The sequence below is a fragment of the Jaculus jaculus genome, chromosome 1 (genome assembly GCF_020740685.1).
Source record: "Jaculus jaculus isolate mJacJac1 chromosome 1, mJacJac1.mat.Y.cur, whole genome shotgun sequence".
NCBI lineage: Eukaryota > Metazoa > Chordata > Mammalia > Rodentia > Dipodidae > Jaculus > Jaculus jaculus.
The window spans coordinates 201,513,958-201,539,755 of NC_059102.1; the positions used below are offsets into that span (position 1 = coordinate 201,513,958).

General features: G+C 38.9%; 1 protein-coding gene and 1 long non-coding RNA gene across 4 annotated transcripts in view; one reads left to right on the forward strand and one right to left on the reverse strand.

Annotated features, from left to right (window-relative positions):
• LOC123457774 overlaps positions 1 to 7,470 on the reverse strand; it is a 32,076-nt gene extending 24,606 nt beyond the window's left edge. Inside the window, exons 1-3 of one of the 3 annotated variants that reach the window (XR_006635145.1) lie at positions 7,012 to 7,310; positions 6,636 to 6,779; positions 5,434 to 6,476 (exon numbers count right to left, since the gene is read on the reverse strand). This is a non-coding gene — a long non-coding RNA (uncharacterized LOC123457774). Of the gene's footprint in view, positions 1 to 5,433; positions 6,477 to 6,635; positions 6,780 to 7,011; positions 7,313 to 7,336 lie in introns of those variants that run through there. The other 2 variants (XR_006635147.1, XR_006635146.1) reach the window with 2 other exon arrangements.
• Tenm3 (teneurin transmembrane protein 3) overlaps positions 7,042 to 25,798 on the forward strand; it is a 710,814-nt gene continuing 692,057 nt past the window's right edge. Inside the window, exon 1 of the mRNA XM_045142405.1 lies at positions 7,042 to 7,126. The gene's annotated coding sequence lies outside the window, so the exon portion shown is untranslated. The remainder of the gene's footprint in view (positions 7,127 to 25,798) is intronic.

Consider the following 25,798-nt stretch of genomic DNA (forward strand, 5'->3'; position numbering starts at 1 on the left):
CAGTCAAACTGCACCAAATTGCTCCAACAATTAATCTGAAAGCACAGGAGTAGAAGGACTTTTAAATGGACCCCTTCTTGGGATTTTGTGGTAAAAACAGAAAAGTTCCCATGAGTGAAGGGGATAAGTTAGCTTTGCCAGCCTCTGCCTCTCCCCAAGTCTCACTTTTCTCTGCCACTCCCCCAAAAAGGAATGAATTACATTTCTCTTCTTGTCCTTTAAATGAATAGCATAGTTTGGGTGAAATTATCGGGCAATTGCATGCCTTTTATGCAGATAATGCTATTTGATGAAAGCGGTGTTTTGATCTGCTGAGGATAATACAGATGCAGGGTTGGATTCATTGGTGAGAGTAAAGCTGTCTTCTGTGATAACTTCATCTCAGCATGAGGTCAGACGGGGAAAACTGGGATGGGGGATTAAAAAATGACACAGTCGGAGCAGTATTCAGTTCCCCGCTGTGCTCCTGGCTGCACACTATAGCTTATGTTTCTGATCTGTTATGGTATTGTCTGCCTTTCTCTCTCAGAGCAGAAAGAGATTGCTTAAAACTTTTCTTTTTTCAGCTAGAGGGATTAGTTCTGTGGAGCTTTTTTAATTAAAGAAACTGTATCTTTTTCAAGGCAATTTAAAGCTGCACGGGAAGGGCCATCAACATCCATAACTTAGTACTATTATCTGTAACAAAGTGGAAGCTCTAAATTTGATATTCACAAACAGGGAAGGGAGCTACAGAATTCTGTTGTATTTTTAACCTTCAATGTTAGCTTAGATCCTTAAGAAAGTATAATATCAAATAAACTATTTTGTATATGTCCAGAATGTTTCCAGAAGTAGTTACTTCCATGCCGATTTGCTTTTTTGCTTAGCTGAGTTTGCTTAATTAAATCTTCATGATGATAGCACACACACTTAAAATATTGTAAGAGGAAATACATTTCAGTGTATATTCTTTTATTTATGCAGAGATCATTTTTAAACAGTTCCATCGTACTGATGGAAAGTGATAGCAGTAGAAAATGTCTGCTTAATATGGGTGGTTTGCATTTAAACACTGCATAGTACTACATGACGGTACTTTAGCCCTGGGAGCCTTTGCATTTGTGAACCATGGTCACCATCTTTATTTATCTGAGGAGAGCCTGGGCTCAGTCTATTGAAAGTGATGCTGAATTTATCAAGATATATATATATTTGAGTTGAATTTATAGCTCAATTTAACCCAGGTTAATGTTGAAAATACTCAAATATTTCAAATAAGGCCCATATGGTTATCACTTTACAAAGCACACAGGCTCTGTGCTTTGGTTGCAACATACACATCTCCAACTAAATTCCATGCCAGATCAATTAGAAACAGTCCTCCTGAGCAGATAGGAACAAACAGAGACTGTTTTCCCAATACCAGCTGAAGCCTTGTCTTGAAGAAATGAAAAGCAGTTGTCATAAGCTCTGTAGTTCTTACCATTATAAATCCTAAGGCAATTTGGAAGACAATTACAATGTCATATTGAATGTAAAATACTTGAGAATATCTACAATTGTTAACTTGTTAGGTGCTTGCTATAATTTCTTTGCAATTTTCAGGAAATACTTTATTTTACTAAAACAAAAAAAAAAAAAAAGGAAAGCAAAATTTACTCTTTGACTCTTCCTATTTGTCTTTGCTTCTGATTATATGAGAAAACCTAGCCAAGTTCATAGGGGGCCTCCCTGTAATGACTAGAAATTTAAAACTGTGTTCTTAAAATAAAAACTGTCTAGGAAGTAGAAAGTATTCTTTTTATTTTCTTTTTTGGTTTTTCAAGGTAGGGTCTCACTCTAGCCCAGGCTGACCTGGAATTCACTATGGAGTCTCAGGGTAGCCTCGAACTCACAGCAATCCTCTTACCTCTGCCTCCCGAGTGCTGGGATTAAACGTGTGAGCCACCACACTGGCTTGGAAAAGTATTCTTGGTAAATGTTTTTCATTTTTAAAAAAATACCAGAATGACTAAATACAAAATATCTTTTATTCATATATCCACCTATGATTTCATACATTTACTAAGTATACTCTCTATAAGCTCCATGGGTTCAAAGAGGAATAAGATCGATTCTGTACACTTGAGAAACTCTCATTTATTAGGAAAGGAGCACACAGAAACAGGACCAAGATATCCTTTATACATATAACAAGTACAGTGGAAGTGTTAGCAAGGAGAATATAATTAATTTATTCTTTAAAAGTTAGGCATTCCTGGGGCCAAAGGTATAGGACATTCCATACTACAGAGTCGCCAAAAAAAGAGAAACCATTGAATACTTCTGGCAAACAAGAGAATGTTCAATTGATTTTATATTGAATTATAGTCATTTGATAGCTGAATTTTAGTCTATATATACAAGTTAATTCACAAGTGAGACCTTCACATATCTCAAGTATGTGGTATAAGAATAGAATTGTCCTTCTGTGTCACTAATGTTTAATAAATCTAGCCAGAAGCTAGTTCCTCCCATAATACACTACATGTACTACTTAATAACAAGTCATTCATTAAAAATACGATCTTGAAATGCATTGCCTGATAACTGTTTATTGTAAAAGTTCCAACTTTCAGTGCAGAATCATGTGGCAAGTTTGAAACACATATGAAATTAAATGAACTGGAAGTACCTCATCTGTAAACACACTACTGTAACTAAAGTCCTTCATCAAACTTGGGGTCTTTTATGATGCTCTAGAAAATCACGTTACCAGTTACATGTGTCCTCCAACTGTGTTTCAAAGGGAAAGGCCACATGAAGCTCTGGGTATGCAATGGAACACAGACTAATGGACTGAAAGATCAAGGCTCCATGTAAACAATGATGGCCTGAGCATCCTTGCAAAGTGTATGCACAAGGACTGAGGCCTCTCTTGCTTTAAGTAAGATGGTGAAAGCATATTTTCTGTAAAAGAGTTATTTAATTTTATGACTTTGTCATTGACTAAATCAGAATCTTGTTTTACAGTTGCCCACAATCTAACGGCTACGGGAAATAAACTATTTTTGTGAGTGAAAAACAACAACCTGATAGTCATGTTAAGGCTACTTGAAAGACTTGTGCATAAAAGTTAGGTTCAAGTACTATAAACTGCTCCAGATTAAGTGCTTGCTACATGGTAAGTGATTTGTTTAAGGGGAACACTTCAGGTATCCAGAACTTAGGGTTTCAGGAATACTCACCTTCAGCCTGCTACAATTGGTCCATCCACTTCTTTGTTCTGGGTTGAATTATAGCCTGTTTTGTGACATATTCGCATTATTGACTTTCCTCATCTTTTCAATAGATGAGTTGATAGGTTTGGGTACCTGAGCTTTTAGCCATTCATGTGTTTCTGCCAGCTTCTCATCTGTGTTCAGTGGCCCGTGAGTGGAAGAGGTTACAAGAGCAACCTAGTTTGAGCCCAACAGTCAAACACTCATGCCTCAGTTGGCTAGAGCAGAAGTTATAAGCCCAAAGAATACCTATAAAGAGGAGTGATGTCCGCCATTCTCCTTGGAGAGCCTTGTACCTGCCTGACTTGGTGCTCCCCTTCTGCACACTTGAAAAGCTAAGTCAAAGGAGAAAGTGGCTGCAGAGACAACTGCTCCCCAAGGAGAAGCTTGCAGCTTCCCAGCCCCTCGGCTCCAGAGTTAATCTTTAAGACAGGGGGAGAAAATAGACAACCTTCAAAACATCCCTGGACAGGCACATGTGACAGAGAGGTTTGGCCCACTGGGGTATGGGGCTTCAGCGCAGGATGCTGTTTGCCTTGTCCCAGCAGCAAGGCAAGAGCCTGTCTTTCACCACTCTACCCCCCAGGTCTGAGGACACAGGCTTTCCTACCAGACCCCAACTTGATCAGGGAGGATTCTGATTTTGCTAAGGCCACAGCCATTTTTTTTTTCCCCTCTAGGGGTAGACATAACAGCAATGAGGAAAGCTCAGACACAATTTCTTTCCCCATTGCATCATATCTGTGTGACAAGGGGGACTCAGGGGAACCAATTCTATCCCATTATCGGGGTACATCCAGCTACGTTAATACCACAAAGGCCCCAGCTCCGATGGGCAGGATGCCGTTGCCACAGAATGTTAGATCTCACATTTCTTCTACTTCATTTTATTGCTGCTGAGTGTATGGTGTGTGCTACCTGCCATCCCCGCCCTCTCCAAACAATGGCTTAGTGAGGCAGAGCCTGATGGTCCTCTAGCCAGCTGCCTCTCTGCCTTCCAGGGATGCTTCTGGAGCAGGGAACCTGGTACAGCTTAGCCTTGCATATCAGTGTTTCCTAAGAGACTCAAATGACGAAACTTCTTGGTTAGGGGAAAGGAGAGGGAAAAAATGCACCTTAGAAAGACCAAGCGCTCCCACATAGGCGCGCGCACGCGCATGCACACACACATCTGAATGACAGGCTGAGCCACGCAGAGACCGTCACTCCCAAACACAACAGAGGACATCTGCACACTTTGTCCACTAGCGATGCCTGGCATGAGTGCACAGGGCTGTACCAGTGAGTTCTGGAAGCCCCCCCCCTTTCATACTGCATCCACTTAGTGTGAAGGTTCCACACCACATACTGAAAAACTGAATATCACATCATAGGATACTAGACTAAGGATGGAGTCCTAGATTTATTGCCATTTCTACATTTTCTGAGTTTTATTACTTCCTTCTTCTATGGCTATGTCAGCTATAATAAGGCTTTTAGAAAAAAAAGTGCTAAAAGAAAGAAACACCCCCTCCACGCGCACACACACACACCCCGGGCAGGTCTTCCTTTCTGACTGCTTTAGGAGTGGGCCGAGTCTTCATTGTGCATTATTAATAGCAAGGTGCAAAAGAGCAAGGGGGAGTCTTACTTGATCAGTTATAAAGTTATAAACAACTAAAATGTTTTTGTGGGAACTGGGCCACAAAAAGATATGTAAAACAGCCTGGGAGTTTCCTTAAGATCATGTCAGCAATGCTAATTTTAGGCAGTTAGCTTGATAATCATGTTAAATATGTGTCATACCTTCAAAACTGATAGATTTCCTAAGAGAACGAAAGCAGCTTCTAGCGGGGAAAGTATAACCTATGGGAACCCTTAGTTTTTCATGGGGCAGAAAGGACACTTTCCGACCCCAAGACAAATTTGGATTGTTCCTGAAAGATGTGCACCCCGGTTCTTTGCATCATTAAATACCAATGGAGAGCGGTCTAGTTCACACATTACAGTCTTCTCAGCAGCATGCGTGTGGCGTGATCGCTTAGCGACTTCGGGAACTCACACTGTGGACATTGGCACACGAGTTCACGAATTCTCCCTGTCGGTTTCACTCTCAACTTTGGAGAAACTATCAAAAATCAAAAAGGTTCAGGCTTGCTGGGAGGCGCTATCCTGTTTTTTTTTTCTCCCCCCCCCCCCGCCCCCCGCTGCTACTTTTGTTGTTCTTCAGCACGCAGTTAAAAATACAGATATCTTCCTTGTGGCTGAGTCAAGTCAGACCCGGGTTGGTGTAGTCGTCCGCTCTAAAGTTCAAAGGGGAGCCTGGAAGGACAGCTTCGAGCGCGACCATCCCTCTGCCATGCTTAGGGAGCCGGTTTGGCGATGGCGTTGGGCCGACCGGGTCTCTGAGCCTCAGCCACCAGCTAGCTGGAAGCCGAGCCCAGGGACAGCGGCGGGCTGCTCAGGCACCGCCCCCGCCCCCCTCCCCCGATCAGGAGCCACGCGATCGGGTCCTCCCCAAGAGGGCCCGCTCCACCGGGAGTTGAGGAAGGAAAGGTCCGGTAAAGTGGTAGGAAGGGAACAAGCCCCACAGCGGCTCCGGCTCTGGGTCGGTCGCGGGTTTGGCGTTCCAAAACGCCAGCATCAGGAACTTGGGGCAATTCCGAACCGTCTTCTGGTGGGCTTGGGGCTTGCGGGGATGAGAGTGGGGAGGGGGTAGGTCGGAAACGCGGTAATCCCAGAGTTGGAGTTTGGGAAACTTGAGGGAGCACAAAGTGGCAATATCCTGGCGAGCAGTAAACTTTTTGCCTGTCGCAGCAAACCAAGGAGAGGCGGGGGCAGTGTTGGGCTGTTTATCTGAGGGAAGAACCTAGAAAGAGCAGGGGTGGGGGGTGGTACACACTTCAGACTTCTACAGAGTGCACCCAGACAGCGAGCACTTTTTGGAGGTCCAGGTACTTGAACCTGAGGGCAGACACTTGTTCTGGACGCAACAGAGCTGAGACTTGTAAGGAAGTCTGAATGCTTGGTGTAGCCCTCCCAGAGTCCGAAGGTCATTTGTGCTTTTCAGGCTCTGAGGAGAGAAACATTCTGGAAGGAAAGGCATAGGTCATTTCCAGATGCTCAGTGAAGGACGGGCCGCCTACCGGGGATGGCAATCCTTAATTACACCCTTCTGCCTTGGAATCCATCTTCCCAGGCAGAGTCTTGCACTCCCACCTCCTCGGGTGACTCGGCTGACCTGAAATGCCCACCCTATGAAAGATCAAGAAAAGTAGTTTTCTAAGAAGGTTAGAGGTTTGATTACACTGAGAAGTGTTTCCACTTAAGTCCAAAGCAATTACCCGGCCCCCTCCCCCCAGGTGCTCCTCGCGGACACCCGGAGAAGAGGAGGACAGACCCTCACACACGTACCCCCGCACTTTGTTGGTGCGTGTGAATTTCAGATGGCGCCGTAAGTTCATTACTGTTTGCAATCAGCGGCGGGCAGACCCCTCATCAGAGCCGAAAGCCGGCCAGAGCCATTCATCAGCGTGGAGTGTTATTCATGGATGACCCCTAAATCACGGCGAGAGTAGTAGATGCACTGATTGGTCACAGCATGGGAGCCTCGGTGCTTTCCCCGAACCCAGCGCGGCCGCGAGGAGGGGGGAGAGCTGGGGAGGGGGGAGGGAGGGGCGCGAACGTGGTTCAGTCCGGCAAATCCCATTTGACAGAGAAGAAAAAAAAAAAAAACAGAAAAGGGGGAATCTCTCTCTCTCTTTTGAATAAAGAAGAAGAAATAAAGTACCTGTCATCTTGACAAGTGGCGGAGCGGAGGAGTCAAGGATTATAAACGATCACAGCGCGGTCCAGCTGGCCCTGTGATTGGGCTCTCCCGCGATCCGCACCAGGGGAAGCGCATGGTAGGCTCCGCTGGTCCCCCGGCTCCTTGCGTGCACACACACACACACACACGCACGCACGCACGCACACACATGCACACACGGACACGTGTACGCGCCTGGTCTCGGGCACACTCGACCCAAGCGCTCCCCTTCTAACCCCCCACACCTTTCCCACGATTACGGTCCCGGCCGGGGCTCCCTGGCACAGCGCCCCGCTCGCCGGCTCACCTTTCCCTCCTCTTCCTTCTCCTCCCTCGCCTCCTCCATCCTCCCATTCTCGAGCCGAGAAGCGCAAACTCCGGGCCGGCCGGGTCCCCGGCGGCGGAGGAGGCTGGAGGGGCCGGCGGGAAGGCGCGGCGAGGGGGAGCGCGCGGGGGAGAGAAAGAAAGTGAACTCATTGGCGCTCGCCGCGCCGCCCTCCCCTCGCCGCGTCCCTCGGCCGCCCGCCGGCCCGCGGTGGGCAGGGAAGGAAGTTGTAACACTTGCCGACCCCCCACCCCCGCCTCTCTCCCCCCACACACTCCGCTCGCTCGGCGGGCCCCCTCCCCCGCGCCCGGCTCCTTTGAATTTGTCGGAGCGCTGGGCTGGGAGCGCGCGTGGCGGCGGGTTCGGGTGGACGCGGCGGCCGCGACCGGGCAGCGAGCCGGCGGCGCGGGGCGAGCCGAGCGCGGTAAGTGCGGCGCCGCCGCCGGCGCGCCCTCTTTCCTTCCTGGGGATCCTAGTGCCCGGGGCGGGCCGGAGCCAGCTGGGACGGCGGGATGCTCCGAGCCCCTCCGCCCGGGCGGCGGCAAGTTGGCCACAGCCGGCTGGGCTCCGCTGGCGGACGAGCATCTCCCTCTCTTTTCCTCTCCCTCTCCCCCGCCCCCGGCGCGAGAGGGCTCTCCCGGCTCTGGCCTCCGGTTCCGGCCTCGCGGTCCCCGCCCCTCCCTCGCGTCTGACACCCCTGGCTGCCGGTTCAGGTGCAACTTAGGCGCTACCTCTCACCTGGTGCGCAGCTGGCATTTCGGGGAGCCCTGGCCTTCTGGGTGCTCCCCCCCCCACACACACACCACTAAGGAAGGCAGCTGGGAGGCTAGGAACACCACTGTGGGGGCAGGGAGTCTAGCTGGCCGTGTAGTCTTTGGGGTGATACCCAGTTTGGTGACAGAGCCCTCGCGTGCTTCAGGAAGGATCTATGGCGATTCCTGCAAGCGGGAAGCCCTGAGATGTCCACTTTCCCGGGAAGTGGAGAGAAGGCTTCCCCAACTGCCAGATAGCCAAGTTGCAAAGGAGAGAAGGAAGGAGAGCTAGGGGCTGAGGGTGCTATGGGAAGTAGTGCATCTGGACTGAAACTTGTTCTGGGAACTCTGGGTGGGCCTGGAAATAAACAGAACATACCCTGAAGAGGGCATGTAAAAGAAAATTAGGGATGGATGAGCCTGCTTCTCAATCCATGTCCCCATCAGGTGTTAAACCCAACGAGGAAGGACTTCAGATGTTTCAGGTTGGAGCGAATTGTGTCTGATCTTTACAGAGCGTCTTATTAGATGCAGTCCGGATTCCATTCCTACTGTCTCACTTTTAAGGGAATTGTAACGGTTAACTTGCTAGTTTTTATCTTGGAGAAAGGCTAGCGAGTCATTCCACCCTGTAAGGCAGCAAAGACATTTGCTTTCTGAAGTCATGATTCCAAGCTAGAAAAAAAGTTTCCAGGTACTTTTCAAAGGATGCAGTAGAAATAGCAGAGTAAAAACCATCCTAGCACTTTTTCAGATCCCCAGGCAACTGGGATGTGTATCCAAGACCAGGACTCTGGCTTCATAACTCTGTCTCTTTATCTTCTGACAATGTAGACCCGGACATAATCCATTGGGTGATCTTTTCACTAGCAATATGTTCAGGTATTACTTTTGTTTTCTGTTACCAACGGGGGGGGGGGGGGGGGTCAAAAAGCAAAGAGCAAGTCTGCTATTTTTTGAAAGCTTGGATTATCCCCAAAAGTAGTGTTACCAATGAACAACCCTCATTTGATTCCTAGCATACGAGGAAGACTTTAGAATAAGGAGTAGCTATATAATTATAACTCAATAACTTGCAATATTTGTGCAAAAACAATTAGATTTTGTGAAAATAGCAATGATCTTACCTCCTGCATTCCAATGGACAGGTCTAATTACCTAAAACTTGTAGCTTGTGTTTCTTAATATCTGAAGTTCTTGTATGAACCTAGAAAGTTTCGATTTGTGATTCTAAAAGCAGACCAAATATTTAATGCTTGTTGTAACAGTGAGGGGCTAGTTCAGTAATAAGACTTGCTAATCCCACTTTAAAATGTCATGGCATTCACAAATTATTCCTAAATTCTTCAAAGATAAGGGTTATCATGTGTCTAATTATTCTATTGTGTATTTCAGGCTGCATGTGTCTCTCTTCCTGTTGAATTTTCCTTAACAATCATGACTTTTTTCTTAAATGTATTTTAATATTCCTCCTTCTCAAATGTACTATTTTATAGCAAAGAATATGTTTTATTTTAGATAGAAAAAGTAGTTCCTCTGAGTAAAATAAATTTCATATGTGTGTGTGTGTGTGTGTGTGTGTGTGTATACATATATATCTCACTGAGCAGGTTTTATGGAAAATGTAGTTGGAGGAGAACTATGTTGGTGTTTATATATTTGGAAATTATTGGTGTCCTATATCAGTAGCATTAAGTTTAGCAATCTATAGGCAGTGAATATCAACTCTAATGAAGATTGTTTCATTATTTGAAATAAAAGATACATGTATAGTAGAATTGTGGCTATTTTTCCAAATGGTATCATTTTGTATGATTCTTTTCCAGTAAGAAATGATTTGGGTGAATTATAGAGGCATTTCTTCCTATGATTTGTAGGCGTGTCACCAGCCTTTAGATTAGGAAGAGGAGCCTGCTTTATTAGGGTGAAGACAAAGAGAGGTAAGGCTATTTATTTTTGAATAGAAGAAAGCTTCCAAGTAAAGCCAAAAGTTTTAAATTTATTTGGAAAGAAATCCCAGCTAAACAAAATGAGTCAGTTAGTAAGTTCATGCTAATCTGTCTTGGCTTTGCTTGAGAGAGAGCTCAGAGTAATCACTGTCTTTGTAAAAAGTGAAGCAAATAAGAGAGCAGGGGAAGTGAATGGCTATCACTGTGAGTACAGTGACCTGTCAGAAAACTGAATCCACGGTGGGCTGGATGTCAAAAAAAAAAAAAAAATGATGAGAATTTTGCAGTAGCTGTGAAAGTATGTTTGGGAATGCTAAAGTTTATCTTTCCTGCAACCATAAGTCCAAAAATAAGTCCTGAGTGTGGTGTTAGTCCTATATAAAAGTGCCATGCAATCAAATTTAGTAAGTTTTGAATATTGATTATTTTTATGTATATTCATCTCCTTTTTATTAAACTTTATCAATTTTGAGTGTCTGGGTGGCAGCAGAATGTCATGGAAGTATGTTTGTGATGTGAGCCAGGGTGTTCAGCAGCAGTAATGAATTGTATGCCCTTTTGTTGAAGATGTACTGTGGCAACTTGTTAAGCACGTTTCATTACACACTGTTTATCTGTCCAGTGTTTTGCTTGATAGTCAAATGTTCATTTTAACTATCCAGACATACTTTTTATAAACATAGGTTGAAGTATGAGCAAAACATATAATAATTTGCAACCAAAATTTTACTTTGGGCCATTTACTTTGGGCCACAACCAATTATGGGTTACTCTGAAAGTTCAGTTGTAATCTGTGTTCACATGTACCTTATAAAGTCAAATGACACTCTGCAGACGACATGCCTTCAGAAGGAAGCATTGTCCTGAAAGGTAGTAAATACAGTAATGCAGTAGTAATTAAAAGTTTCATCAACTAAGTTTAAAAAAATAATTTCTGGTATGTTTCATTTAGAACACATTTAAAGACTAATTTTGGAGATACCAGCTGTTTTAAGAGTCCTGATGGAAATTTTGTGCTTCAACAAAGTTTTTTAAAAAAAGCCTTAGTCTAAAACCTGATTAATTGTTGTGTCCTATAAAACCTGATTTATTTTATTCTTTTTTATACCAAGCATCACCATTATGAAGCGCTCCTTCTAATTGAGATTAATGTTTCAGAGCAAAGAAGTGGTTTGGAGGGCTGCATTCATTTTGAGTGCTGTTGTAATCAATTTTAGATACAACATTCCACAATGGATCAGTCTGCATCCAAACCTGCCTTATTATGTGGAATTAACTTGTTGGTGATTGATAGTAGTACTTCTCTGATTTGAAAAGTCATTTATTTCCAAACAAGTGTGATGGTTTGTATGTTTCTAACTAATATTTCTCATAATGAAAATATTTTAGTAACATTTTCTAGAAATTAGACTTAAAAGGGAGAAAACAACCATTAATATATTTTCAGCGAAAATAGACATTTTCCTCCCAAATATTATGTCCATCAAGATATATTTTTTTAGCCATCAAATAATTTTATGGTGTTTTGAGTAAAAAAAAAGAAAGAAAAGAAGAGAAAGAAAGAAAATCAGTACTCCTCTATATTATTTGCTGTTTTTTTTTTTTATCAGAATTCTAGGTTAAGGTTTTTAAGGGTTTGTTAGGATCTAACTTTATTTCATAAACTGGTGGGTATAACTCTGACAATTCAAAGTAATGCATGTGGGGTTAATTTGTTAATGGAAATGTAGTTAGGCAGGTATTACCACCCCATTGTGATATTTATATTTGTGTTGTGTTTGTATTTGGACAGTACCAACCTCATCATTTTTATTTTCTTCTGACAGATAAGTTAATATTTTCTTGGGCTTTGGTCTATATTGCAGTGTTAATTGTGATTCATGCTTGAAGTCATAATATTGTAAAATATTAAAATGTAAGATATAAGATTAAGTCAGAACTTATTTTGCAGTTACTATAATGTATAAGAGTTTGAGATAACTGCTTATAGACCACATAAAGTTCTCATGATGACATTGTTCTCCATTCTTCCAGAAAAATGACATGGTGGCAGCTATTATTGTTGTTGTATTTTAATTTTCTGTTAGGTAATGATGTATTATTGGTATTGGTTTGGAAATTTTCCAATCTAAAGCATATATTTGTAAGTTTTAAATGCTAAAATAAAGAGTTTGCAATACTTTTTAAATGTGTTATCTTAGACATTATTATACATACTGTCAAAATGCAGGCACATGTTGAAAGACGAATAGGGGTTTCACATAACCAAACTATAAAAAGATCTGTTAATTTGAAGAAAGTTTAATAAATCTTCCATAGTTTTGATTAAATAACAGATGTAAGTCCCTAGTAAATTAATTTCAGTATCATAGAACATACTTATTAGTCATATGTATAGATAAATGATACCATATCAGATGATGGTGACAATAAGGAAATCACAATCTGCAGATAATTTCTTGAAATATTATAAGAGCTAGATATGGGAGTGGCACTGAATTTTCTAACAAGTTTGTGGTACGTGGCCTTCTTAAATGAGTTGCATGACTTTGTTCAGATAATAGTTCTAATATGTCTGAAAACATGTGAAGATATATGTAACAAATCTTTAAGTTATGCTGACATTTTCCTTTGTAAGTTTAGGATATAGTCTAGTTTATGGCAATGTGGCATTTATTTTTTCTGCATTTCTAGTCCTCTATTTTATAGTGCAGCATGATAAAAGCAGATAATACTTTTTAAAAATTAAACAATTTGGGAAATTACAGTGCATATAATCACACACCCAATTATATAAATTGCTTAGTTTATGTAATCCTATAAAAGTCATTGTGTAATACTGGTAATAGATAAGATATTCTCAAATATTGTGGAATGTTTTTACCTGTGTTAGAGTAGTTGAAAATGGGGATAATGATATGATTTGGGATGTGATTATATTATTTAGTGATAGCAAGAATGTTACATTTGGGTTAGCCTACCTTAAAACCAACAGGAGATAAAGGAAAGAAGAAATAGGAGAGAGGAAGAAAAAGAGAAGGGAAAAGAGAGGAGGAGGAGAGAGAATATGATTATCTTTTATAAAAAGTTATGATTCTTTGAATATTTTCTCTGTGCAGCAAAGAGTTTGACAAAAAAAGCAATCATAAGTCATAAGGGCCAATTTTGTCACTTAAATTAATTGGGTAGGTACTAATGAAAATTTGATTTTTTCACTTTTAAATATATTCATTTTACATCATTGAATGAAAATTAGTACAATGTTTTCTAAAACTAATCCATAAACACCCCAAATATTATAAATAGGTCAGTATATTTATGGAAGAAAGAAAATGTCTTAACATTCTATCTTATGGGATGCTTTCAATATCAAGTTATGATATTGTATATGGAGATTTAAGCAAAAATTCAAAACTCATTTTAAAAATGCCATTAAGAAAGTAAGATTCAAAGATCACTCATCTGTGATAAACTCTTAACCAATGAATTTCAGTTACTCTGCCATTTCTTCAATTAATAAGATCATTGTGATGATTCTATCAGTTGTTATAGCTTAGGAAGAAAGAACAGCTTGGTAATGACTGTCTTCCCTTCAGTCAGAGAGTGAAGCAGCTCTACATGCTGTGATTAATCATGGATATAGTGGAACACATCTAGGTAGTAGAATGATGTGAATTTGTGGTTTCTCTACCACCACCAAAATGCTACTTTTTTTGTTTGAGACGTTTTATCTTTAGTTAAATTCAACTAATATTTTGTGCTTAGAATTAATGGCACCCTATCAGCATTAGGGGTAGTTCTTTTTGATAATAGAGCATTTGCTAAGAAGAGGTCCACATTCAAGACCAACTCCAGCATCTCCATTGCATCCAGGATTTGGTTCCTTTACTGGAATGTTGTCTTAGGGGAGCTAATGAACTCGGACTACACATTGGAAGGTATGTGATGTAGCAGGTGAAAAGACAGGAGTGATTTATTTTAACTTGCAAGAAAACATGCACAAAATATTTTAATAGATTATCATAAAGCACATGAAAAATATATTGAGACTGAAATATGTTTATTTTGATGATTTAAAGAGTGAGCCTATATCTGTTGCTTATTCTTAGTCTACCAGATGCTCCTTTATTGTGTAACACCTATGCTCATACTTTACCTTGAGAATTATGAATTTGTGAATAAGTAACATGGAGGTGGACAAACTTGGCAAAAGACTGGAAGAACTTGCACAGGACCTTTTATTTAAAAATTACAAACCTAGGGGAAAATAGTATAAATTTTATTTCTTTCAGAATTGTCACTCACTTCCTGTGAAAAATAAGCTGTCAGTTCTTGGGGGAAAAAGAAATTTGAAACTTTTTTCACTTTGTAATAACATCAATACTAGCATTACCAAACAATATTGTATTTATATGGATAAACAGAAAGAAAATTGCATGAATAATTAAGATGGCAGTTTTTCACATAAGTTTTGTGTGATTATTCAAATAATAAATGTAGATGAAAATGTTGCAAATAAGCTAACAAATATAGGCAAATGACTCAATATGCTTCAAAAGATTAACACTTCTTATAAGCAACCATATTTAGTCTCAACTGTCATAAAAATAAAGCAGTCTTCTTTACAAGGATATTACTGAGTTGTATAATAGAATCAGCAACTAGAGCATACATAGACACACAGTTACCAGCAACTGAAAAGTTACTCCTCATCTTATTAGCTAATACTTTTAAGAAACATTTCAAAATAAATGTTAAAGTGTTTGAAAATAATCTATTTTAAGAAAAAGAGAATATATTGATCTGCAAAATGATCAATGGATTGTGGTTTAGGAAAGGTTGAAACCTGAACACAGCTATGAGTATTTTATCCTTAAAATATCAAAAGAGAACAGATGTGTTTTCCATTCATAAAAATATAGATAAATGGATATTTGTACTTTAAGTTAAATTTTAACTTTTTTGCTCTCATGAGGGTGCTAGCATATTTAATGATTAAAATAAATTTTAATTTAAACAAAAGTACAGGGTACTTGTTAAGCCAGAAAACTGTCCTCAATGTTATACTTCCTTATAACTTTCTCCTATCAGTTATGAATAAAATAGCCTGATATTATTTTCTCTGATTAGAAAGTTAAGTAAAACAAAATTCTTTTTTTTGTGCTTACTTTCATCCTAGAACATATAATCATTGAATGAAAAGCCAACCAGATAATTTTATGTAATTAATATTCACATAAGTTGACTTTTCAACAACAATATCTCCTTAATTTTTACTAATTTAAAAAATTGCATGTATGGCATGAATCAGTATGAAAATACTTTAACATGTTTTCTATTTTGTATATTTATCAAAATTGAATTTTTATACAGTTTTAATTTCTATGGTTGTAGATGGTTAGCAAAGTGTTATAACTTAAAGGTAAATAAATATATGCAAGTAATATAATTTTAAAAATTATTCATTTAGTTTAAAAATATGTTCTCAGGGAGAAAATACCTAGTTCATAATTTGTAAATTAGTATATTGATTGAATCATATATAAGTAGACCTTCATAATTTAAATCATCATATATATGGCTTTTATCTACTACTCCTTTCCACTATTCAAAATACTTAAGACTTTTATTTATATGACTAAGTCCTAGAGTCCATATTTTTGGAATTAAAATATTAGTAATTAAAATATCATCAGATACATTTGGTTGACTAAATATCATGCATATACTTAAATGAATATCACATTTTATATAATTAATTTTTTGGAAAATATCATTAAGATGTTTATGCATGAAGTACATACAAAGAATCAAAAGTTATTTCTTACACATATGAAAGATGAATGATGTATTTATAATTATACTCTTGCAGTAAAATGAGGTTAAATTTCAAAGTACATCAATTCTTGTTGTTTTAATTTAAGATAATTATAATAATATTAATCTTGCATTTCCTTTAAATTAGTGCCAACAAGCTGGATCATCCCTTTGTCAGCATAGCTATAATGGAATTCCAATGTGTTTTCTTCAAGATTTACATGAAATCTTCAGCTTCAAATTAAATAGTTCAACTCCTATGCAGGTGTTTGATATCCTGTGACAGGTGTGTCATCCCAAGGAGAGGACTGGGAGCTTTCTTTATAAAATGACATGAGGTTAATTCTCCTCACATCATCTGATGAAAGTGTTTTTTTTTTTTTTTTTCAAAAAAAAAAAACTATTGTGCTTCAGGTAGGAGTTTTAACATATCAAGTTTGCAAATTGTATTTTTCCCTGCCAGGAAAAGGTGATGTGAATTACTTAAAACAAATCATTAAGGTATCATATTTCATTTAAATTTGATGTAAGGTTTGTGGATTCTGTAATTACCAATTAAACTTTGAAAAAACTTTATAATTGACTTCAAAATTGTTAAGTGTTGAAGAAAGCAAAGTGTAAATATTTCTGTCTTGGAAAAATATTAATATTGTAAGTCTCCAGAGATTTCTTATTTTTAATCTTTTTTATAAGACACATATTTTAACTTATTTTTGTCACTTCAGTTTAAGTGTGGAACACAATCATTTGCTTTAAGAATAGATATAAACTCTTTAATGCTCACAAGTCCTTTTATTTTCCAAAGAAAAATATCTCAAGACTGTCAACATAAGGTTCTGATTTTTAAGGATTTGTATTCTTTGATATAAATGACTAAATTTGGTAGAGGTGAGTTACATACTTAAAAAATTTTTTTTTAATTTTTTATTTATTTATTTGAGAGTGACAGACACAGAGAGAAAGACAGATAGAGGGAGAGAGAATGGGTGCGCCAGGGCTTCCAGCCTCTGCAAAGGAGCTCCAGACGCGTGCGCTCCCTTGTGCATCTGGCTAAGTGGGACCTGGGGAACCGAGCCTCAAACTGGGGTCCTTAGGCTTCACAGGCAAGCGCTTAACCGCTAAGCCATCTCTCCAGCCCCAGTTACATACTTTTTAAGTCCTCCTTATTACTTTCAAAATGATAGCCCATCAGGAGTAGGAAGCTTTGTGGCTCAGCTGTTACTCTTTGATGAAGGATTAAACATTCTTCCCTAATCTGTCATCCCAGAATCTATTACACAATAGTTTTATCAAGTAGTACTGGCCTAGCTGGCCATCATTTCATTTCCTTTAAACAGTTGATTCTTTTTTTTTTTTTTTTTTAATTCTTGACCTAGATCAAATATTAGTGTAGAATTTTACTCTAAAAATGTGTTCTGGGCATTAATAGATACAGTGTCTGAAATCTGGAGGATAATGTTCTGGTACAAGATCATGAAGGCAGAGAGAGAGAGAAAACGTGGAAGAATGTTCTTCCACATATACCAGACAGTTCACTGGGTATTGTGGGATGCTCAGTCATTCCAGTGGTTTGCTTGCTCTGTATAGTCTTCAGGGTTCCTCTGTAAATATTAAGAAAGAAACTAGTGACATAAAAATGAAACCATCACACACATGAGGATTATTGTTATCTACTCATGTCACTAAACTAGTGAGCATGTCATATATATGATATTTTCAATGCAAAAAGAGATTGTTTTATGTAAGTGTATTTCTACTTGGAATAAATAATTTCTTTGAAAGCATGATAATTTGAAAAATATATCATGCTCTCAAGAGACCCTTGTTTTGGGTCAAAGAATTATCTTAATAATCAAGTGGTCAGATAGGCTTATGTTTACAACAACTTCACTAGTCAATATGAAATAGAAGGCAAAAATTAAAATATCGGGTCTTGGTTAATTGACACATTTCAATTGTGGAATAAAAGTGATGCCACACAGGACACAGAAAATTTATTTTTAGTAATGAGTTTGACTTAATAAATACACTCTTACTTCTGAGACATGTATGAGTTTAAAAGCAGTAGCAAAGTGTCTTATAAAATAGCAAAGGGAGGGATGTTTTCGTATAGTCTCAGTGATTATGCATTCACAGTTATGATGCTTATGATGAAGTATGGCATGAACTTCAGAAGATAACTCTTCCTTGTCTAAAATTTGCTTTCTTCTTAACTGTTAAATTTAAATTATCTGTGATATGTAAGCTACGTTAAATGATTTTTATGATCACTATAATATGGCAATTGTAATTTGGGATTTATAAAGAATTCTAGACTTTCACAGTTCTTGTACATATTATGATTAGTAAAAAAGCAACACTGCCATGTGTGGTGACTCTCACCTTCCATACCAGCACTCAGGAGGCAGATGTCAGAGGACCACTGTAAGTTTGAGGCCACCCTGTGAATACATAGTGAATTCTAGGTCAGCATGGGCTAAAGCAAAACCTTACCTCAAGAAACAAAAATTAAAAATTAAAAAATAAAAACAATACTATCCTGACTAGCTAGATGTATCCAAATTTGAATAATTTATATGATTTTTTATTAGAAGAAAGTAGTTTAAGACTCTCAAATATTTAGGTAAACCATATTCACTGTGCCAGTTTGTAATGTATTGTTATTCAAACACAAGGTTTGATACAAATCTTAAGTAATCATATGAGAATTGCTGTTCAACAAGTTTACTGTTTCCAGTTGTAGCTATATGTGTTCTAATTTGGTGTTTAGAAGTAATAAGGATTAAGGATTTTGAAAGCAGGTTTTCTTTCTATCTTTCATCAGCTCTGTGGCTGAACCCTTACAATCTCTCTCTTCATTAGTCTAAGCCACTATCAGATCCTAATCTTTTCTGTCTCCACAGCTGTTTCAGTTTTTTTAATATACAAATATTATTACAAGTTCATGTCTTTTTTTGCAACTCACTGCCTATAAATGTTTGCTAAGGGAAGCTAAGGGCAAGTGGAATTATTCTGGATATGAATACCTACATGAATCTATTAGTTGTAAAATTAGAGTGTAACTAGTTATTAGAAAGACCTGCAAATATTAAAGCATAATTGTGATGGCTTAACTGATATCAAGCAAAAAAAAATCAGAGACATACTCTCTTTCTCTTTATCTTCCTCTTCCTCTGTCTCTCTGTCCCTCTGTCTCTCCCTCTAAAATGTTTTTATTTTAATAAGGCTGAGGAAATGGTTTAACAGTTAAGGCGTTTGCCTGCGAAGCCTAGGGACCCCGGTTTCATTCCCCAGGATCCACATCAGCCAGATGCACAGGGTGCACATGTATCTGGAGTTCATTTGCAGTGGCTAGAAGCCTTGGCATGCTCATTCTTTATTTCTCTCTATCTGCCTCTTCTTCTTCTTCTTCTTTTCTTTCTCTCTCTCTCAAATAAGTAATAAAATATTTTTTAAAAATCAGAGAAAATTTATCAATTCCTCCAGATCAAATATATTTTTATGGCATGAATCACCACTGAATCAAGTAGTTAATTTATTTCTGTGGAAGTTTTTCTAAAATGATGGCTATAGTTTATATATTTATGATAAATTTATTTCACTTTCCAGATACCATTAAAATATAATATTATAGAGGGAGTTTTTTAAAACTTTGGGTAAAACTTGATGTACCAAGTTGACAAAAATGATTATCTCTTTACTTAATAAGTATAGAAATTTAAAAAACAGCAAAGTAGTAATTTCTGTCCATATGTAAACCTTAAGAAACGTTAAACTTGTTAACTCTTCTGTAAGACAGCCTACATTTATTTATATCATCTTTCTCACACAAGAATTTTTCTACCTCTACATACAGTAATGGCTGATATCCCTATGAATAAATAATAATATTTTTCTGGTATTAGAAAAGCATAGAAAATTGTTGAGTTCAACACTTGCTTTAGTTGTCAAAGGTACTAATACATATACAGTTTTGTTTATTTTATAAATATTTGAGATAGCAGAGCATAACTATTATGTGGTGTAAATTTTTTGCAGTACAAACATAAGAAGTAGACAGTTCAGGCTTCTTTGTAGAAAATAACCCTATGCATGGTCCATTGTTTTTACACTACTTTTCACATTAATATATTAAATGTTGAAAATTACATTCAAAATGTAAGGCCAAAATATAAAAAGGAAAACTATTTGTAATTTATAAGAGTGAAAAATATGTCAACATGAAATTGTATCCTTTTATATTTGATATTTAAAATTAATAATGAATCTCTGTCATTGAACTTATAAAAATTTGAGGATATCTACTCATTTACCTATCATCTACCTATTTATATTTTATCTATCATCTTTTTATGCATACACAGAGTAAAGTTCTGATATATGCCCTACTTTTTAATGGATACCTTATTAACCCAGCCATGTTTCTTCTCCCGTGTTTCTTCTCTCAGTTCATTCAAATCCACACCATGTGTGTTAGCATTCTGGCACTCAAATGACTGTGTCCTAGGAATGATAAAAACAAACAAAATGATTTTAGACCCCAATTGAAGCTGAAGCATGAGTTAATGAGATCACTGATCATAACATCAAGGTTATGAAGAAAGTCATGAGAAGTGATGTTAGAATTATTCCTTTAATCAAACTGTACTTTGAGGGCCCATGGATCTTTGAAAAGCCAAGAACTGATTGATGCATCAACACCAATGCCTTTCATTGCAGCAAACCAACATTATCAGTTCCTGAAAATGTTGGAAATATCCTAAGGTACCAAATTCTGAAAACCAGTGAAGGTGCCCTGATGTTCTGTGCCACTCATGGTCCTTGATACTTGACAGAGTGGGCACTGGGGACCAATTATCAGGGCAGCATGAAAGCTGACCATTTGTTTCCTTTCTGACTAGAAAATATGGCAAAATGACTGCAGTACACTTGCCTGTAAAAATCATGAAGGCAAAGACCCCACTCCCCAGTTCTCCATTTGCTTTAGCTGCTAGCACAGTGCCTGGCTCTGAGGAGGCCATCAGTAAATAATTGATGCAAAAATGAAACCTTCCTTCACTCTACATCAACATCAAGGGGCCTCACTAGAAAACAATTCCTTTCTACAAAAGGTCTGAGGTCTCTTGACATAGGTCAGCACCTGAGACTGCTCAGGTTCTCCAAGTTTTGAGCCTTTGTTAAGTGTTTGGTACCAAAAAAGGACTCAGCATCTAACCAGGAGCCAATGCTATGTCTGAGCTCTATAAGTCTCTAGAGAAGATGTAACAGGGAGAGGTAAGGGCGACCAGGGCACAAAAGAGAGATCTTCAGAAGCCATCCTAAATGAATGAATAGGTAGCAATAATGCCAGCAAGGAACAATGAATGACAAGTGAAATCAGCTAATTTCTTATATTCCATTTTCTCTTCTACAGAGACATGTGTTCTCAAATATCTCTTAAACTATATAGTTCCCTTTGTCTGTTTTTGCAACATAAGTAGAGAGGAATATTTCTTTTTTTCAATGCATATGTATATGTATGCGTGTGTGCATGTGTGTGTCCATGTGGATGTGGGTGTACATGTGTAGATTGTAAGGACATGCCCTGGATGCCATCCTCAGGAACACCGTCCACTTTAAACATTTTACATGCCTACTAGTGGTAAAACTCACACTTCATGCTTGGGTGCCACATATTTTACCTACTGAGCCATTTCCCCAACTCCGAGAAATATTTCTTTACTGTTTGAAAAACAGTAGAGCAAGTTTAACAACGAAAGAAATTGACATAGCCTGCGAGCTAGAGAGATGCAGAAAGTAGTGGGGACGGCACTCGAGGGCCCAGACCCCATCCAAAAGGAATCACCGCTTCACATCTCGAGGACTAGTTGTTTCCCTGTGAAAGTGAAACCTAACGTTACCAGATTGTGAGATTTTTCAAGAAATGCCACAATATGAATTATGTGAAATCTCTAGATCTCTAGATTTTTAAACGTTGGCTTATTGAAACACACACGCGCACGCGCGCGCGCGCACACACACACACACACACACACACACAAAACACACAGATAAAACAAAGCACGTCTGCAGGCTGTGCTTGGCAGTTGGGCCGCCAGTTTGCAACCTGTGACAGATATGCCAAGATCTGCATTATGTATCTGGGAAACTGTGGGTGAGCAGTAGGGCGGGAGCAGAGGATCCCCCAGGGAGAAATCTGTGATGAGTTTGGTCCAGATTGTGGATTATCTTAAATGTCATCCTCTTCAACCCATTTTGGAGAAGAAAATGTTTTCAGTTTTCAGTACACTTTTTCCTGCTTTGAAACAGAAACCCTGGCTGCCAGTGGGCCTTCTGTAAGTGTTTTTGTGCCAAGATAGGAAAGGGTTAAGCACCAGTAGTAGTAAGGTCTATCCTTCTGCTTTTTCCTCCAACCCCTACACAATCTGCTGCTTTTATTTCCATGTTAAGAATTCTACGCTTGTGACACCCATAGTATACCTGGCTTTTTTGGGAGGGGGGGCTCCAATCACAAGCTGTTGATCAATTATTACTGTAATTCTTTTGTGTTCGATTTTAACCTCCATGTTACTTGAGTGAGAAGGGGCAGTAGGCTCACTTGGCACACTGTTTCTTATTTGTCCACAGTGAGTGAGTACGCTCTAGTACTAGAGAAGCCCTCGTAGCTCGTTACTGACATTTGATGGCTGGGTGACCTGGCATAAAGCTACTCCATCTCTGAACCTGGTTTCTTCATCAGCAGTGGGACACATGACAACCCTTTGGCATTGCTCTGTCAGGGTTTGGCCTGGTACCCTGTATGTGGTAGACATTATAGTGATATTGATGGCAGGGGTGGCTTTAGTCCCGATTGTCTTTGTTAGTGGCACTTTATAGTGAATGCTGTAGTCACAGTATGCTTTTATCTAGAATTTGCAGTCTAATTTGGAAATCAAAATGCAAGTCCCCAGCTGTACCATGAAATTATTTTAACCTTTATAAAATGGAGATGCTGATATGCCAGTTTGAGGGCTTCATGTAAATGAGTGACAGGCAGGGTGTGTGAACATGGATGTCTGTGTGTTGACACCCTGTTTCTTAAAGTCAAGCTCCTGATAGAATTTATTCTGTGGCTTTGGTAAAAATAACAAAAGTATCCACAGAGCTTCTGCTGTTTACCTAGAATAACTTCTGCAATGCTATTTTTGTTGTTTTTGTATATACGTGTTTGTGGTGTGTGTCCATGTGTATGAGTGCAAATGTGGTTGAAGTCACAAGTTGATGCTGGGCATCTTCTTCAGTTGCTTTCCATCTTCTTGTTTAACAAAGTGTTTCTCATTGAACCTAGAGCTCACCAGTTCAGTTAGAGTAGCTAACTAGCAAGGCTCTGGGATTCCCTGTCTGTCTTGTCAGGACTGGGAATGCGAGTGTGGACCAACACACCCAGCAACTTTATGTTGCTCCTGGCATCCATACTCAGGTTCATATGCATGTGTGGCAAGAACTTTACCCATTGAGCAGTCTCTCTTTCCCCTGATTTTACTTTATGAATAATCCTCAGCATTGTTGCATGAGTTGCTGTCTTACCCACCAGAAATCATCAAGGAGTTGAAATAGGTGGATTCAGTCTGCCTGGAGATAGCAGGAAAGTGACATCTGCGATGCCTTATCCCGGGAGCAGCACACGCAGTCCCATCAGGGCAGCTGAGGCTTCTGGTGTTGATCTCGGGTCAGTGAAGAAGGAGGGCAATATGTGTAGCATATTTGACAAAGATGTATGTGAAAAGATGAAAAGATTCTCAACATTTCAAGGACCATGAAATATGTCCGTAAGCTTTGCCTAGACATGTCCCCTGTAGATGTCATATATCTAGAATACTTTATGGGAAAAAACTCTATCTTAAGGAGGTTAGCATGTAATGTAATCTTGTTAAGTTTTTTTTTTTTTTTTTTTTTTTAAGACAGGGTCTCACTCAGTCTAGGCTGCCCTGGAACCCACAGTGGTCTTCCTACTTCAGCAGCTCTCTTCTCAGTGCTGGGAATATAGGCATGAGTCACCACACCCAGCTTTTCTTAATTTTTTTAAAAAGAAAATAAAATGGTGGACTTTTTCCACATGATTGTTGAACTGACACATTAATTACATTACATTTTGTGCCTGAATTTAATAATATATTTAAAGTAAATGATTATGGGAATTGTGTGTTTAAATTTTCTAATATATTACAAATATATTGGTACTTTGAATAGAAATAAATATAAAACAAAGACAATAATAAAAATGTTCCTATTCAACTATTAACTATTTTGCTTTTGAATATTGGAATATATTTCCATTGCTGCTGCTCATCCTCTCCCTCCTTTCACAGGGCCTCACTATAACCCAGGCTGGCTTAGAACTTGCCAACATTTTGCCTCTACCTTCTACAGTGCTTGGTTTATATACACACACCACCCACCCAAGCTTGTTTATTTCTCTTTCAAACATATGCTGCATACATATAACCAATAAAATACTTGTTAACTCAATATTTTCCTAATATTTTGCTGAAAAAGCAACTCTTATACATTTGCCTGTGAAATGTTAGTTGACTTCAATGAAAGTAGTCTATTGTGTTTTTCATCTCAAATACTTCCAGCAAGCTGTCACATATTAAGTATATGAGTCCAGACATTAGCTTAAGTTTTATGAGCAAAAGATACAAAAATGAAAGAAGGCATACATTTTAGAAGCCCTACCAGAGTGATTACAAGAGAACAGTACTAACAATGTAGAGTTAGATTAAATCTGAAGGTGTATAACAAAAATCTATATATTTCACAAGAGCTCAAAAGAGAGGAAAATGTAGGACAGGATTACTTCCACAATTATCTCAATTTCATTATATCTAAGTCAGTACCTTAGATCAATCTGTGAGCCTGCCTGGGCTACTATAACAACCCACCTCAGGGTGGGAAATTTATAGACAATGTAAATTTATTTCTTAAAGTTTTAGAGACTGTGAAATTTAACATGGAAGTAATGGAAGATTCAGTGTCAGGAGAGGACCAGCCTTTGTTTTCAAGAGGAGGTCTTGACAGCTGTATAGTCCAGAGAGGGTGGAAGCTATGTCTTCATATGGCTGAAGGGATGGAAGGGGAGAAAAGAGCATTCCTAGTTCCCACAGCGCTTTTATAAGCCATTTATGGATCTAATCCATGAGGCCACAGCTATCCACCTAAACACCCAACCATTCAAAGCATAGTGACCATTTTTTCTCAGGCTCTGGAAGCAAAGCTCTACTGTGCTTGCCCTGTCATCCTTTTTGGTCAAACATAGTAGAAGCCCAAATGAGGTAGGCAAGTACAGGGAGGATCTTAGTCACCCAGGACACTGCTCGGCTTGAGCCATAAACAGACCCCTCTTATAAACACAGTCTCTGGCAATGTGTTGTGAACCTGGATCCCACACCTGTATGAGCTACATTTGTCCTGCACCTCAATCCACACAGTAAGCTAGTTTTCTCCTTTCTTTAGTGACCCATAGCTCTTCATGATTAGTACCATTCAAATATAGTCGTAGGTAGAGCCAGAATGGGAACAGCACAGGGCCATCCAGCCTGAATTGGTTTTGAATGCATGCTTGGTGAGGTAAACTGTATCCTCTAAGTGAAATTTTAGCATAAATCCCCTGTTGACTGTGTTATGTATGGATAACTGAACATACATATGATTAAAAGGAGTGCACTGTGGAATGGAACATGTACACACTAGAGAAAGTGTTATATAACCCATACCTGTCAATCCAGCAGACCACCCACACTGTTCCTAACAATGAATCCATTCTCCCCTAAAAATCTTATAAGACCACTTCCTTGGGCCTGTCAACACTCTCCACTTGAGTAGCCTGCTGCCCCTTTGGCAACATCTTGAAACCTTTACTATCACTTTACTCTTAATCAAGTGTC